Source organism: Balaenoptera physalus (assembly GCF_965194825.1).
Source record: "Balaenoptera physalus genome assembly, chromosome: 10".
NCBI classification, from domain to species: Eukaryota; Metazoa; Chordata; class Mammalia; order Artiodactyla; family Balaenopteridae; genus Balaenoptera; species Balaenoptera physalus.
Genome location: NC_138889.1, coordinates 75,080,077 through 75,096,815, shown reverse-complemented (window position 1 = coordinate 75,096,815; position 16,739 = coordinate 75,080,077). Strand labels below are relative to the sequence as shown.

Here is a 16,739-nt window from a genome sequence, read left to right as displayed (position 1 = left end):
GTGCAGATATGCCAGGTGGGGTGGGTGGGTGGGCTCTGGAGCCCCTGCCCTCTGTGCAGACGTGTGGGATTAGCATGCTTGGGCAGCCATGCACCACAGAAGTGGGGACTCCTGCTCACCAAATGTGCTCTGACACCCACCCACCTGTTTACTGTGCAGTGAAGCAGCGGAATTCAATTTGCGGCAGTGACCTAAGAGGGGCTATTTTTAGTAAGAAAGTAGGTCAGGGGCTGCAGCGGTGCTGCCTGAGAAAAGAGCAGCCTCCCCTCTCACCAGGAGGCTTGTTCACTTCTTCTCACGCAGCCGGTGTGGAGGTGCAGAAGGCAGACCTGACAACCTCACATGACTGCAGTCATAATCGTCACTGCGGAGCCACTTGGGGGAAACACACATACATCAAAGACACAGAGGTTCTTGTCTGGGTTTGCCTAGGTCCTGGTCCCAGTCTTCCTCAAGAGATTAGAATCCCTTCGGGGAACATCTCGAACATGATAGGAGGCTCATGTATTGTGCTCCCGCTACAATTTGGGGTTTGGTATTATCTCATTTAATCCTTGCAACTACCTCTGCAAAGTAGATATTATTATCCCCATTTTGCAGATGTGGAAACTGAGTCACAGGGAAATTGAGACTTATGCAAGAGCACACAGCTCATGTGTAGTGGGGCCGGATTTCGAATCCTGTGTGAGACTTCAAAGCTGATGACCAGATGACCAGTTCATCAAACCATGCTGGAGGTGATTTTTTTAAATTACCACTCTAACTCTGCCCCATTTTGCTTGGTACTTCAGAGAAAGCAGTAGAGATGGCTTTCTCCAGCTGGACTTATCTGAGTCAGACAACCTACTCCTTCCAGGACAGGAAAGGGTATGCAGACGTCTTCCCCAGAGAGGAGAAAGTACGTTTCTACATACTGCTGCCCAATCATTGAAGCCAGTAGTTGCCAAAAACAAACCAACCACCTGATTTCCCTGGGCCTGGAGTGTCTCAAAATGCTCTGCCCCACTGGCTCTGCCACATATTAACTGCAGACCTGTGGCAAATTGCAGGGCACTCATTGGCGATGCACAGGCGGACACAAGCTTGTTAACAGAATGCAGTAACTGACACATCGTGATTCATTATGCACAGCACGGAGGACTCTAGCAGAAGCCCACTTTGTGGCCAATGGCTGCTGGCACCACCAGCCTTGAGAATTTGTTCCTGGCTCTGTTCTGGCTCTCCAGCTGGAAAGCACCATACCTTCAGGGCCAGAAGCAGTCTGAGGCTCCTGCCTTATCCTCCTCCCTCCCTCCAGGCAAGGAGTGAGGATATTTCCCCTGTCCCCAGGCTGCATAATCTCTGAGGGAGGTTATTTGTTCACTCACTTATTCAACATATATTTTTGAAAATGTGCCAGGCATGTCACAGAGAACAAGACAGACAGTTCCTGCCCTCACAGAACTTACAGTCCCTCTCTGGGCCTCGGTTTACTTATCATCAAATGGGTGGGGAAGAGGAAAGTGGATTGCTCAATCTCTTCTAGCTCTAAGATTTCAGAATCTATGATTCTGGATTATAAACATTTATTATTGACTCATAGTGTCAACCTTAGTCATTTGTACCCAATGCCAAAGGAAAAAAAATGAAAATCTAGAATTTCAGAAGCAGATGGAAACCATGGACATAAGCTAGTTCAATTTCTTCACTTACAGATGAGAAAAATGAGGCTAAAAGAAGAGCGTGACTTACCCGGTGGCAGAGCCAGGCTAGGGTGGCCAGTGCCCGCTGAGCCCAAGCCTCACCTCCAGCCTTCCAGAGGCTGCCTCCTCTCTCAGCACACTGATGAGCCCCTCCCGGAACCCTTTCTACATCTGGCTTCTCTAACGCTGAGCTTTCCTGAGTCTCTCCTACCTACATTGCCAACTCCTGCTTCTGGGCTCCCTTACCAGCCTCAGAGCCTGCGGCCTTCGAGTAGAAGAGGAAGGATTAGCTCTGCCTCAGAGGTAGCTAACCTCGTAGCTGAGCCTCAGAAGGTGAATGGAATTGGATTCATTATACCAAGATCTCCAAATAGATGGCCGAGAAGGAGTGGAAACAGAGCAGGTAGAGTTTGCGCTGAGTTCTCAAACAAGCAGATACAGGCAAACCACAGTGAACCTGGAAGGGAAGGGGAACCGGTGGGGGTGGCCGGGGAGCAGTTGCGCCGTGAGCTCACAGAAGCCCCGCAGAGGGGCCGGCCTCCCCTCGTGCCGCAAAGCCCCTCTGTACCTCTGCCCTTTGCCTGTGTCCTCCATTTAGCCCGTGGAAAGAATCTCAAGCGGGGAGGAAGAGAGGATCTTTCCGCTGATCTAGTGGGGCGAGGGGATTGAGTTCACAGCAGAGAAGTCAGCAGTGGGAGGCGCAGCACTTTTTCAGTGACCAGAATGTCACTCCAGGTGGAGGAAGGTGCTGTGGGTAGACAAGGCTGTAGCCAGCTCCTAAAGTGCCTCTTTGTCTGTGGCTTTCCCCTTCTCTCCATCACAGTCTGGGAACCAGTACCTTGAAGCACTTGATTAATTAATAAAGTTTTCTGCACTATAATGATCCCCTAGGTTGGAGGTGCTCAGAGGTAGGAGGGTAGGTCAAATGTAGGTCAGAGGCGAGCAGAGGATGCGAATACTGTTCTTGATTATGAAAACCTATCTCCATTTTGTGTATCCATGTATAATTTTAGTCTCCTAAATTGATCTGTATTATTTTCCACACTGTACTTTTGTAGAATATAATTTTCCAGTAGGCACGTAACATCATCCTCAAAGAACTACCTAATCCATGTACATAAAATATGTCATATGTGCACTTATAAATGTATATATCATGCTTAAAAATAAATCATTCTGAATTTTTGAAAGATGACTTCAAGTCACTTGGCTGTGAGGTGGAAGCATAAGTCTGAAGCATTGACTCTTGTGTGTCCTTGGGCTGGTCACTTTCCCTTTCTGCCCCTCTGCTCTCATACCTACAGAGTGAAAGGGTTGGATCAGTGTGGTTTTGCTCACCTGGCCTGTGAACCAGTTCTATCGGATCACTTGAGATGATTGTTAAATGTACAGATTACTGGGCCCAATTGCAGATCTGTAGAATTGGGAATTGAGTACTTGCAAATTTTTAGTTCTAACAATCCTCCAGGTAACTCCAGGTCATGCAGCCAGGTTTGGAATAGTTATCTTCCAAGAACCCCACTGGTTCTGTTTTAGAATCCCTCTGCCTTCTCTTTCTTGCTCAGTTTTCCTGATTTTCTCTAATCCTTTTTTTCCCTAGAGAGCTCCCCTCACTAGACTGTGAACTTCTCAGGAGCAGGGCCACATCTTGCCCACCTCGGTATCCCTGGAATCCAGTACAAAGCCTAGCACACAGGAAGTGCTTAGTAAGCAGAAGGAGGGAATGAATGGGCTTTCGTGGCTTCGCTACCATTTGTGCACATCCAAGTAGTTTCCATAATTTTTCCTGTAGACTCAGTCATTATATATCTTCTGATATGATAAAATGAAAAAAACAGATTTTGGAAACTAACAAAAATGGATGTGAATCTCAGTTCTACCTCTTCTTGTATGGTAATTTATTCCAAGTCATTTAGTCTCTTTAAACTGCAGATTCCTTGATTGTACAATAAGGATAATAGCACCTGTTGCTCAAGATTGTTGTAAGGATTAACTTACTGCATGAGAATATGCATGTAAAAGTGCTTGACATTAAGTAGGAACTCAAACACTTTAGTTGCTTTCTTCCTTTACATGGAAGAAACTCAGAAGACTCACAAGAATGGATCTTCCCCAAGCCAGCCACTGAGGATGAAATATGGTCTTTTATCATCCCCTGGCTTCCCGGGACCCTGAGGCTCTGACTGAGGTCCAGGCCTTGCTCAGTCCTGAGCACATCAGAAATCAGACTTAGAATCTCCTGACTCCAAATGCAGTGTATTCTCTCTATTACTCTGCTACAGGGAAGTAGAAAAAGAAGTAGCAAAAGAAATTCAAGGAACTATTATAGGTTTGGGTTCTCCATGCAGGCCTGATGTCTGGGCTTGCAGTGAGAAACCCAGGTTCATTTAGAGGGGTTAGTTTCCAGGGCCGAAGATCTTTGGGTTGGTTTTGTTAGCACATCGGCTCCCCTCTCCACACACTCTGGGTTGGAAGTGCCACAGCATGCTGCTTTCCATAAAAGTCTTTTTTTTTTTTGGCCGTGCCCCTCGGCTTGCAGGATGTTAGTTCCCAGACTAGGGATTGAACCCGTGCCCTCAGCAGTGAAAGCGCAAAGTCCTAACCACTGGACCTCCAGGGAACTCCCCTTAAAAGTCTTTTTCAAACCAAGTCCAGCTGTTTTAGCCCCCAAAGGGCAGCCAGATTCGTTGTCCTCTGGGAAAAATGGTAAATGGTTATCCCTCCCCACGATGCCTCCAGCACCACAATAACAACAACAGCCGCCCTTTACCAAGTGCCTCCTCTGCTGAATCTTCCCTGTGCTGACATCACTGTGAGTAGGTATTATTAGCTCCATTTTACAGGGGAGCAGGTTGTCATTAAGACTGTAGACTTCAGAGTTAGACTGAGGTTCAAGTCCTGGCCCTACCATGTTCTAGCCAACCCTCTCTGAGTCTCAGTTTCTTTATCAGCAAAATAGGATTAGTAATGTATACCTCATAGTACTATAGGGACTGTGTGAATACCACATGCGTGGTACTTGACATAGTGCCTAACACATGGTAAGGAAATCCTCCATCAATGTTAAGTGTGGTGATGATGACCCATGACAGTGATGGTGACAATGCCGTGATCTCTTGATCTATAGAAGGTAGGCCATCACAGTAGATACTAGAGGGATGAGGAGAGATGGCAAAAAAACCCAGTAGTTCCTAAGACAAACTCAAGAGAACCTCAGGAATGGTGTTGGAAAGGAACATGGTGTTATTGGTTGGAATAAATTCAGGGAAGAGCTGTGTTTTACTTATTCATTTAGTGTATTTTTATTGACGACCTACTGTGTGTCAGGCCTTGTGCTAAAAGCTGGAGATACAATAATGATACAACAGATATGATCTCTGCCTTCAAGGAGCTTACAGTCTCATGGGGAAATCAGACACTATTAAAATATTTACACGAGGATAATTATTAAAATAATTATAAAATTACAAACTAGGATAAATGCTATGAGATAAAGGGACAGGTTGCCATGAAAGTATATAACAGGGGTCCTGACCTGCTTCAGGTGATCAGGGATAGTTTTACTGAGGAAGTAATAACACTGAGCTGAGATTTGAAAGATCATTAGGAGTTTATTAGGTGAGGGAGTGAATGAAGTAGAGAAAAGCTTCCTAAGCTTATGGACCAGTATGGCCCCTAAGGTGAGAGGTAGCTTAGTGCTTTCAGAGAACTGAGAAGGTCAGTGTGACTTCAGTACAGAGAGTGGGGAAGAGTGTGAGACTGGAGAGGGAGATCAGGGCCTTGCTGAGGATTTTTTTTTTCTCCTTATTCTATGATCATGGGGACCATTGAAGGATTTGGAACAGAGGCTATTATACATGTGTGTTGCACATGTGGGGAGTGATATGACCAACTTGGTATTTATAAGAGATCTTTTTGGCAGTGGTGTTGAGAATGGGTGGGAGGGTACAAAAGTCACTGTTGGGAAACCAGGTAAGAGGAAGCTTTGCATTAGTCCCCCCCCACCTCAAAATAACGCTGGATCGGGCTGAGTAGTGACATCAGAGGTGAGGAGGGAGAAGGGGTTTGAGATATTTAGGAGGCAAAATTGGCAGGACTTGATGATGGACCTATGAAGAAAGAGGAAGTATGAAGGACAGCTCCCAGGTTTCTGGATATACAAATGAATTATGGCCCTGCCATTCTAAGCTTAACCAAACAAACAAAAAAGCTGAAAAAGATAAGACCATATTTGGGTAGAAAGATCTTGATCTGCTTTTGAACACATTGCGTTTGAGGTGCCTTTCAGACATCCAGATGTAGATGATCCACGCCTGGGGCTACCAATGGTAGGACACAATAACCTTGGAATGCCTTTGGGCGCTCTGACCCAGATCCAGGCTCTCTGGGGGTCAGGCTTGTTTAGTCCAGTTGGTCTGAGGACTCATGATTTGCTTCTCACCCTTCGTGGTTCTGTTTTCTTACCAGAATGTCCTGAAAAGGGGTGTCATGAGAGAATTCAGCCCAAGGGAGGGGTACAAACAGTCTGGGGAGAGAGTCAGCTTCCCCAGGGGAAACAATTCAGATGTTGATACATGTTGTCTTAGGTGTTTATTTCCCCAAATCTGTGGTTGAGATATTTGTGTTTGATGTGTGTTCATTTCTTTATTCATTTATTAATTAAAATATTTTCTATTAATATCTATCTACAATATGGCAGGCACAATGCCAAGTCAGAAAGGACCCCTGGGTCTTTGGGAAGTGTCATCCCCAGAACCTTTCTGGCATTGCTGTTCTTGTGATCAGAAAGAAACCACATAGGATGCTGCCCTTTTTCTGAATACTAACTCTCCAGGATGCTGACTGCTGACTTTTATCAAGGGGTCACGTCCTTGACTTCAGAGAGTTGGTTTGTCAGGGGCTCCCTCTTCAGCTGAGACTCCCAGATCTGTCTCTGGGCTTCCTCTCTTTCGCAGAGTCTCCCTAGACAGGATCTGCATCAATGCCAGTTCTTTACTTTGAAAGGGGCACAGCTGGGCAGCCTGAGCTCCAACCCCCCACACCCACGCCTGGGCTACATGTTCCTATTTGTTGTCCGAGAGCATCTTTCTGTGTCCAGGTGACGGTGAGAGAAGTGGCAGTGCAGGCTTTGTGTCCTCATCTGAAATGGCCGAGGAAGTGGGACTGGGGGGCAGAGGGGGGAGAGCGGAGGAGTGACTCATTCAGCCCTGGCACCATGTGATAGGATCTGCGAATACCCATGTGCAACAGATACACGCTGTAAGAACATTTGCCTTGTGAAAATCTAAACTCACGAGCCACATGAATTCAGGACAGTGACTACTGTCATGAAAGGGAGCATAGTGTCCTTTCAAAAATCCTCTAGTATATTTAACATGCAGTGCAGTGAGGGAGGGGGAAAACTATGCCAATTTAGGCACTTGGGGGAAGTTGACGTTCCCTATGTCAGTGGAACAAAGAACTTTGTACACCTGGAGTGGATGGTGAGCCCCTGTTTAGGGGAGATGTTCCTGCAGAGGGTGACCGTATGTCAGGAGGGACAGGGAGACTCCTTCCCAGGGTGGGATGGTAGACTGAGAATTGCACCTCTAAGATTCTCTGATTCTTGGCTTTGCTTTTCATCTTGAAAAGTTAAGTCTGCCTTAGGCAAGTCTGCCAAGGATGGAAGCGTCCTTGAAGTCAGAAGGACCTTGGCTAAATCCCAGCTCCACCTCTCCTAACTGTGTGACTTGGGCGAGTTGCTGTCTGAACCTCCTCCTCCTGGTCTGCAAAACCAGGTCCATGATACTTCGCAAAGTGTGTGTACAAGGGTCAAATGAGTTAAGCCTAGCAGCCAGCACCCCAGGATATAAGACAGGGAGAAGCTTTGCGAAGCACCTGATCAGCGGATCAGCTGTCAGCGCTGGTGTGTGCGCACGGCCTGGGTCTGCACACTCTGGTCAGAGAGAACATTCGTTGCTCCCCAGAGCACAATGCAGGGCATGTGCCAGCTCGCTGGCAGCCTGGGGCTGGGACACACTGTCCTATTTCTGCTTGAGGAGACAAGGGCTCAGCAAGCAGTTAGCCCACCTGGCTTAAGTTTCCCTGGAGAACTCGGTCCTCGTTACAGAGAAATCCTTTCAGGTTCCAAGGATGGCGTGTTGCTGCAATCCGACCCCTGTAAGAATTCTGGCTATGTCCCCTTCTCATGCCAGCTCTTTCCTAAAGCTGATTTTGTGAGGAGTTATTTTCCTAATGTGTTGGATAAAATCCTGATGCGTGTTTCTGATGGTGTCTTAGGAGGTTCACACTGTTTTTATTTTACAGGGGAGCATTAACAAGGTATGGACTAGCCTTTGGATGGAGCTAGCACAGTCACTGTCAACTCAAGGCCATTTTCTGCCTGCAAAATCCTTGGTACCCCAGGCATGGCTCTGGCTTCATTGTCACCATCTAGCACACGTGAATCATGCCAACCCGAAGACACTTGTCCCGGTTCAGGGTGCCTGTCACAGTCATCACAGTTTCCATCTGCACATACAATGCAGATTTATATTCATTGGTTATTTTCTCCTCCAACATCCCTGCAGGCTCTGTAGGGTAGAGTTCTTGGCCCCTTTATTCAGATTAAGAGAATATGGCTCTTACAAGGTACCGTAATTTGTCTGACGTCACGCAGCTGATTATTGGCAGAGCTGTTTTTCAAATCCTGGTCTTTTTAAGGGGCAGCCTGACAGAGTGAAATACCATCCAGCATTTGCATCTCATCTATGACATTCATGAGCTGTGTGACCTTGCACATACTAGTCATTAGCATTATAAATGGTTATCAACATTAGTGGTAACAGTGAAGTTTCCAAAGCATCCAGCATGGTGATAGGTGCTCTACACCTTATCTCATTGCATTCTCACAGTAGACATGAGAGATGGGTTTTATTACTATCTGTTTTACAGATAAGCATCCTGAAATTCAGAGAGATAGAGTAACTTGTCTGAGCCTCAGTTTCTCTTTAAAATAAGGATATTAATACCTCCCTGGGAGGGTGATTACGAGGACTGAATGAATGTGTGTAAACTGCATAGCACAGGGCCTACAATGGATGAGGCACTCAATCAATGCTTCCTTCCTTTCTCTAGTTCCCCCTCTGACTCCTAATCCAGTGGTCTTTCCATTGCATCGCATTTAACCCATTTAGAAGCTGAGGTCATGCCCAAGTCCTTTCATAGCTTTCTCTCTCACTCTCTTCCCACCCCCCAGAGGCCACTTCAAGTCTCTGATCTGAGCTGTCTGTCAGATGCCGCCTCTTTAGTCTTCTGCCAGTTCAGGAAGCACCATCTTTTCCTGGCATGCTGCTCCACACCCCTGACATTTGCCCCAGGGCTATGTGCTGGAACCCTCCCAGCCTCAGGACGCTCCCCTTTCCCGACTTTCTCTAAGGCAAATACAGGTTGTTTTCTTTATTTTGGCATCTTGCCTTAAACCTTCATGATGTTGTGTTTCATGAGGGCTGGCACATGGCTGTGACCTGGAACCCAGGTCTCCTGACTTCCAACGTGATGTTCTACAGCTTATTATTTAATGTTTAAGAAGCATATGCAGTAGGTCATGGGCAAAAATAGGAGCCCTGTCTTTGGGGATCCTCAGAAATGTATTTATTTGGCTCTCAATAAATGTTTATTTAGCACCTGCTCTCAGCCAGGCCCTGGGTGTGGCAGTGAAGGAAGCAGGCGGGTCTGTCCTTCGTGGAGCTTTCCCAGAGCACACATTCTAGGGTGGGAGGTAGAGAATAAAAACGTGAAGTAAGATGGAAAGATAATTTGAGATTTTAAGTGCCGTGAAAGAAATTAATTGGGCTGCGAGATAGAGAATAACTGGCGGGCATTTTGTGCACTGTGATTAGGTCGGGTGGTCAGGGAAGGGCTCCTTGAGGAGGTGCCATTTGAGCTGAGATCTTCAAGGAAAAGCTGGGGCAGGAGGATTCCAGGCTGAGGGAGCAGCGAGAACAAAGACCCAGGGGTGGAGAGGGCTTGGCTGTTCTGGAGTGAAATGGAGATCTGGACGACTGGGACACAGCACGCCAGAGGGAGGAGGGAGAAGGGAGAAGGTCGGGAGCTGGAGGATGTTGGGCCCCGGAGGCCAGAGAGTTTGCGTTTCTAGAACCAGTGGGAAGCCACTGAAGGGCTTTAAGCAGAGGAGAGATGCGATCCGAAAGAAAACTGAGGTGGCTAAGTGGAGAATGGATTGTAAAATGTGAACAAGGAAGCAGAGATAACAGTTAGCAGGCTGTTACAATAGCCCAGGAGAGTTGACAGTGGCCTGGACTGGGTTATGACCGTGGAGACAGAAGCACATCAGTTTGTGATTATGTTGAAGTTAGGACAGCAGGGCTTGGTGAAGGACTAGATGAAATAATCCACTCTGCTCAATCTATTCAGTACCCATTTAGCATAAATCAAAGTGATCCCTAGTTTCAGTTCCTAAACTGGGGGTTGAGGGGGATGACAGACATCTGGCGGTGGGTAGACTGGAGAGGTGACGGACCTGACTGCCAGGATGTACCTCTGCAAGTTTGAGAGACCCTAGATAGAGGCTAGTCCTTGCATCTCTGAAAGACAGCTTGGAGGAGTGAAAAGGGGAGATTTTTCAAAGAATTCATTCGTTCAGCAGTCCTACAGCAAGTGCCTTATCCGTGGCTGGTGTTCTGCTGGTGGTGAGTAAAATAGGGCTCTGCTCTTTAGCACCTCCCTTCTCTTGGGGAAGGTAGAAATGTAAACAGACAAATTTCAGTGAGTCGGGATAATGACAAAGGGATGAACAAGGGGATGTGGGAACATGAAGGAGAGGATTTTTCATAGGGGAAGTAAGGGAAGGCCTCACAGAGAAATCAGGCATCAAAGGGGTTAGGAGAAAGAACATTCCAGAAAAGGGAATAGCATTTGCAAAGGCCAGAATCCTGAAAGACGGCGGTATATTCAAGAAACAGAAAACAGCTGAGTGTGGCTGGGGTTTAGAGTGTATGGTGGGGAGGAACAGGCTGGTATGTAAGGTTGCTGACTGCTCTGCAAAGTGCCTTGTGTGCCATACTGAGTGTATTGGACTTAATCCTTTACACATCCAGGGACCAATGGAGGTCTTAAAACCAGGGTCTAGTTAATGGAAAGCACATAGCTGCCCCATACCTGCTGCGTCTGGATGCAGCCTCGGGAACGTTCTTATCACAGCTCTCCAGGCAGTCACTTCCAGTCAACCAGAATTGGCAGGGGATGAGGCCTACTTGCCATTCCCGGAAGAAGATGAGTCTGTGGAGGAGTTTAAAGAGAGAAGTGTTCTAGGACCAAAAACTACCTTTTATAGTTATCTCATCAGCCACAAGTATAAATTGCCTACATTGTGTAAGACCTGGAGGACAGTCAGAGAGAACCCAGCGTCCCTGCTGTTGACGGGAGAGTGGCTGTTGGGCCAACAGAAGAAATAACAATCTAGCCTGAAGGAACATATTTCTGAGTGTGGCCATGGTTGTATGAACTCCAAGGGGGCAGTGCTGAGGCAGAAAGTACCAGGCTTTCAAGGAACTCTGGTCCACTAGGCCTTGAATGGATGCACTTGACCTGTAGGGTAGTGCAGTATTTTAATAAATGCAAGGCCTCCTTGTCCAACTGACATTGGTCCTTTTCCCCAGGAAGCTCTTTTGAAAAGGCTGTGTAGCTCCTTTGAAGAAGATAAAATATCCTGGGCTGAGGAACCAGGAAATAACCATTAGTCTAAGAGTTCAATGATGGCTGTGATTGTCCTTGCCAGTTCCATATCCCTGGCACCCAGCACAGGACCTGGCACACGGTGTGTGCCTGGTGATGTTTGTTGAGTAAATTAACTAGAAGAAGAAAATAACCAACCAACCAACCAACCAAACATCCAACCTGGGTTCTAATCCCAGCTCTTGAATTTCATTTCTCTTAACTATACAATGACCTGGTTGGTCTCTATGGCCCTTCACATTCTGCTGTCCTAGGATTCTAGGATGATGAATAGAATGGTTCAGAGCAAGCCAAGTCATCACTCATATTTCTGATGTGCCTCAAATTTAATCAGAATAAAACATCAAAATGAAGCAATACTTTACAACATCTCAGATATGCCTTCTAAAAACAGAACCTGCGTCTGTCTCTGAGTTGTGAAGAAAATGTATTAGGTTATATTAAACAGCAAGATTGTCCTTTTTGTAGGAAAGAAAATGAATTAAATCTTGTCTTCCTGACTGGGGATTTTAATTGGGATTTGAGTCAATTTGATCTAAATTTGAGCATCCATCCAGAAAACATTTATTGACATCTGCTATGAGCAGGGCTTTGTGCTAGGCATGTGGGAGAGAGGAAGATGAACAAGACACAAGATGTACAAGAGCCTTCTAGGCAGAAACTGACAGTCTAGTCATCAAGATAAAACATCTACACACTTGACTGTGACCCCAGGTAGACTGAGAATCAATGGGGACAGGACTAGGGGAGGTCAGAAGAGGAGACCCCTTCAGGTACATCATACAGGCAGGAAGTCTACCTCTTAACACACCACGTAGGGCTCAGAATTCACCGAGCCAGCGTGGCCATGAGGATGTGCTCAGGGGCTGCCCAGAGCTCCTGGTTATTAGCCTACAGCCACCAAGTCGAGCTCCTCAGCACAAGCTGTTGTTGGCAGGGAAAATCACCTCAGGCATTCAGCCATTGGCCTTTATGAGCAATGGGTACACTACGCCACCAAGCTCAGTGGCCCCTTTTTATGACTCATATCCTTGGGGCCAATTCAAAGAAAAAGTTGTTCACTGCAACAGGAATTCATATTTTTTCTTTTTCCCATGTTACCCTTTCTGCCTCGGCTCCCACTGAAATTCAAGATCTAACTAAAACGGGAGCATGTGCTTTCTGACATTCATTCAACAATCACTTGTCAAAACCTTCTCTGGGCAGGGCCCTGTGCTAAGTGGTAGGAGACTCATGCAGGCCCTGCCCTCAGGGAGCTGACAAAAGGCTGCAAGGGCCAGGCAGCCTGTGATACCAGGGCCAGGGAGAACTGGGACACCATCTGTGAGAGGGGGCAGATGACGTGCTCACAGTCAGAGGGGAAAGAGTTTGCTTTTAGGCTTTAAAAACGGAGAACCTAAATGAGATCCCTGGGATTTGGACCTCAAAAAATGTAGGGATCATACACATTGAAATAGATGTAGTAGGTTTTCTAAGATAAAATAATGACAAAAGAATTGAGGGAGCAAAAACTTTCCAGACATGTTTAGGAAACTGGGAATACTTCAGTTTGACTATAACAAAAGGAACATAAAGGAGAATAATGCTTTAAAAAAAAAAAAATGTTGGGGCCTGAGTCAGTTTAGGCTGCTATAACAGGGTACTGTAGACTGAGTGACTTAGACAACAAACATTTATTTCTTACAGCTCTGGAGGCTGGAAGTTCAAGATCAGGGTGACAGCATGGTCAGGTTCTTGGTGAAAGCCCTCCTTCTAGTTCACAAATGGCCTTCTTGCTGTGTCCTCACATGGCAGAGAGCAGAGAGAGAGAGAGAAAGAAAGCTCTCTTTCTTTTTATCAGGGTACTAATCCCATCATGAGGGCCCCACCCTCATCACCTAATCACCTCCCAAAGACCCCATCTCCAAACACCATCACATCAGGGATTAGAGTTTCAACATAATGAATTTTGGGGGGACACAAACATTTAGTCCATAGTAGGGCCAGATTATAGAGGGCCTCCTTAGACGTTCCAGGATAAGGTAATTATATATTTAATTCTGTAGGCAATCAGATGTCACTAATAGTTTTTAGGCAGAAGTGTGCATAAAATCCTAGGGTTGGAAAGGACTTTGGAGATGACCCAGTCCAGCCCTCCATCTCACACATGAAGACTGAATCCCAAAAGGGGAAGTTACTAACCCAAGGCCAGACAACTAGTTAATGATGGAGCTGGAGCCAGGGCCAGCACCAGATCCAGATCTTCTGGCTTCAAATACAGTGGTCTTGCCCTCTGTGATGAGATCTGCACCTTGGGAAGATAATGAGGCTTTCTAGTGGAGGTAGACTGGGAAAGGAGAGGCAAGCATCAGGCAGAGCTTTGGGAGACTTTTGTATAAAGTTTGGATGAAAGACAACACCTGAGGTCTTTAGGGCCTTGGCAGTGGGCTGACAAGGAAGGAGCTGATGGGGGAGAAACACAGAAGTCCAGCCAGTGGGGCTTGGATGAGGAAGGCAGATGGAAGGGAGAAGTCCACTTGTACTTGCTTCGGCTGCTGTTCTTTACTGAGTTGTCCCATTGGTTCCATTCGGTAAACTACCTCAAAGTGGACAGGGAGGGAAATAAATCCAAAATAAATGCACCAAACACCTTCAGTATTCTCTAAGTTAACCCTCTTTGTAATTTTTTTTTTTTGGTCCCTCTTGCCTAGAGGACCTGGTCCTTTTCCAGAGCCTGACCTTCCAGGTCGTGAATCTTCAGCAATGTTATCCATTTACCAGCCAGCACTCTGGCTTCGTGGTTTTACGCATGGGACACTGGAGCTGCCATCATCGTCTGAGCGTCTCCGGTTTTAGGTTTCCTGCCAGGCCCTGTGAAGGTGCTGTGCATGTGACTTGCCTCCCATCCCATGACTCTAGGTTTAGAACCAAAGCCCTGAGATGACCTCCAGCAGACACCAAGCTCCTGACTTCTGACCTGAGGAAGGCCCTGGGCCAAGACCACCTGCCTCAGAACCTGGGAGCATGAAAATGAAGATTCCTGGGTTCCCCCTTACACCTACTGAATCAGAATTTCAGCGTGGGGGCCAGGAATCTGTATTTTGGACAAGTGTCCCAAGTGATTTTTATGTACCTTAAAGACTGAGGCTCTGCCTTAGGTCACTTAATTATTTTTCTGGGCATCAGTTTCCTTGTTTGAAAACGGGGAAATTATGTACTCAGTTTACTGTGAAAAAAGAAAAGCGCTTGGGGAAAAATGCTAAAAGTTTTATATATATTTATAAAGCTAACATATATGTATGCAAAATTATTACATGTATTACTAAGTTTACAATCTTGGGATCAAGAAAGTTTGAAACATTTCTCAGACTGAAATACACTGAAAACTGGTAAAATGTCTGAGTGCTCCCACCTGGAGCATGTCTGCTTACCAAGCAAGAGAATATATGAATGAATACTTCCAGGAAAGATAAAACCTGAAGCAAGGTCATTAAGCTTTCTCTTCAATATCCTCCACCTCATGCATTCAGTCAGCATTATTCACTGAGTGCCTAATATGTGTCAGGGCACTGTGCCAGGCTAAGAGTATAGAGATAAATAAGACATGGTCCCTGACCTCGAGGGGTTGGAGATCAATACGGAAATGAATGTTCAATACGATGTGATAAGCACTGGCTCCAGGGTGGATAGAGGGGTGGGTATTACTGCTCTGGCGACAGGAGCAGGAACCAGCTGTCAGGGAAGGTGCCACCAGAGAGGTGACCCTAAAGCTCTGTCTTGAACACAGGTACAATTGTTCCAGGAAGGAGAGCCCCTTTCATAGTCCTTGTCACTCACTGGCTGCCTTGTTTCATTCCATCAAATTCTCTCATCAGTTTCCTCCCCTCCTCCCCCATCAAACCAGTCTCAGGGACCCAGTTTTTTCCATCTTCACTGTACCAAAGCCTGCTTTCATTCTAAGTCAATTCTTAGGTTTAGTCATAAACACTGGGATTTAAAACAATGCTTTTTTTTTGGAGAGGGTACAATTTACATTGTTACAGCCAAATGTTACCCCCAAACAAAGCTCTATTGGAGATTTGTTTGTTTCTGTTTGTCTTTTAAAAAAAAAATTTATTTATTTGATTGCACTGGGTCTTAGTTGTGGCAGGCGGGCTCCTTAGTTGCGGCTCACCGGCTCCTTAGTTGCAGCACACAGGCTCCTTAGTTGCGGCATGCGAACTCTAAGTTGTGGCATGCATGTGGGATATAGTTCCCTGACCAGGGATCAAACCCAGGGCCCCTACGTTGGGACTGCAGAGTCTTATCCACTGCGCCACCAGGGAAGTCCCTGTTTGTTTGCCTTTTACATCAGCTAGCTGATAGGAGAGGTGTTGTGCTTGGTTGGTTAGTTGTTTTTTCAGGGGAAGAGAATTGGTGACAAGTGGTTTTCCCCAGCCCTTGTTATTTTACATAAATTATTACTATTTTGCTTATCTGTAAAGAATTAAGGATTAATACATAGTCGAAGTTAAGTTGTATAATGGCCTTCTTAGTGTTCTAAGGTAGAAAAACAATAGGTAATGAATCAGACCCTAAACTGAGATAGCCCTTCAAAATGTATAAAGTGTCCTGACCAGGCATGTCCTTCCTACTCCAAAGGTGATCCCCAAGTTCTCAACATCAACCTTGGCCTGCTCTGAGTAGAAATGCAGAACCTCAAACAAACTTACGGTTGCCAGGGGGTAAGGGCGGGGAGGGACAAATTGGGAGATTGGGATTGACATGTACACACTACTATATATAAAATAGATAATTAATAAGGACCTATGTATAGCACAGGGAACTCTACTCAATACTCTGTAATGGCCTATATGGGAAAGGTATCTAAACAAGAGTGGATATATGTATATGCATAACCAATTCACTTTGCTGTACACCTGTAACTAACACAACATTGTAAATCAACTATACTGCAATGAAAACTAAAAAAAAAAAAAAAAAAAACCAAAGGAAAGAAATGCAGAACCTCAGGCCCTACCTGAGGCCTGCTGAATCAGAATCTGTATTTTAACAGGATTCCCTGGCAATTCATATGTACATTAAAGTTTGAAAGATACTCTGAAGTTAGTGAGTTATCCCCATTTATTGATTAAGACACTAATGTCCAGAAAGATTAAGGAACTTGCCCAAGATCACATAACAACTATAGGATTATCCTGGTTTATCACATAATAAGCCAGGATTCAAGCCCTGGTCTCTCCAATTCCAAGTTCAGCGCTCTGTCCACTGTACAGCTGGGCTTCTTTGTACCATATTAATTAAGAACACTTCTTGAGTAGTTCATGACCAGTGAAGAGGGGA

At 45.8% G+C, this 16,739-nt stretch overlaps 1 protein-coding gene and 1 long non-coding RNA gene across 4 annotated transcripts in view; both read left to right on the top strand.

Annotated features, from left to right (window-relative positions):
* SERGEF (secretion regulating guanine nucleotide exchange factor) overlaps positions 1-16,739 on the top strand; it is a 246,322-nt gene that overhangs the window by 168,857 nt on the left and 60,726 nt on the right. The window lies entirely within an intron of this gene.
* LOC309667821 lies at positions 121-16,396 on the top strand. Its single transcript, XR_014267985.1, has 2 exons — positions 121-15,626; positions 15,674-16,396. It is a non-coding gene; the product is annotated as an uncharacterized lncRNA (long non-coding RNA).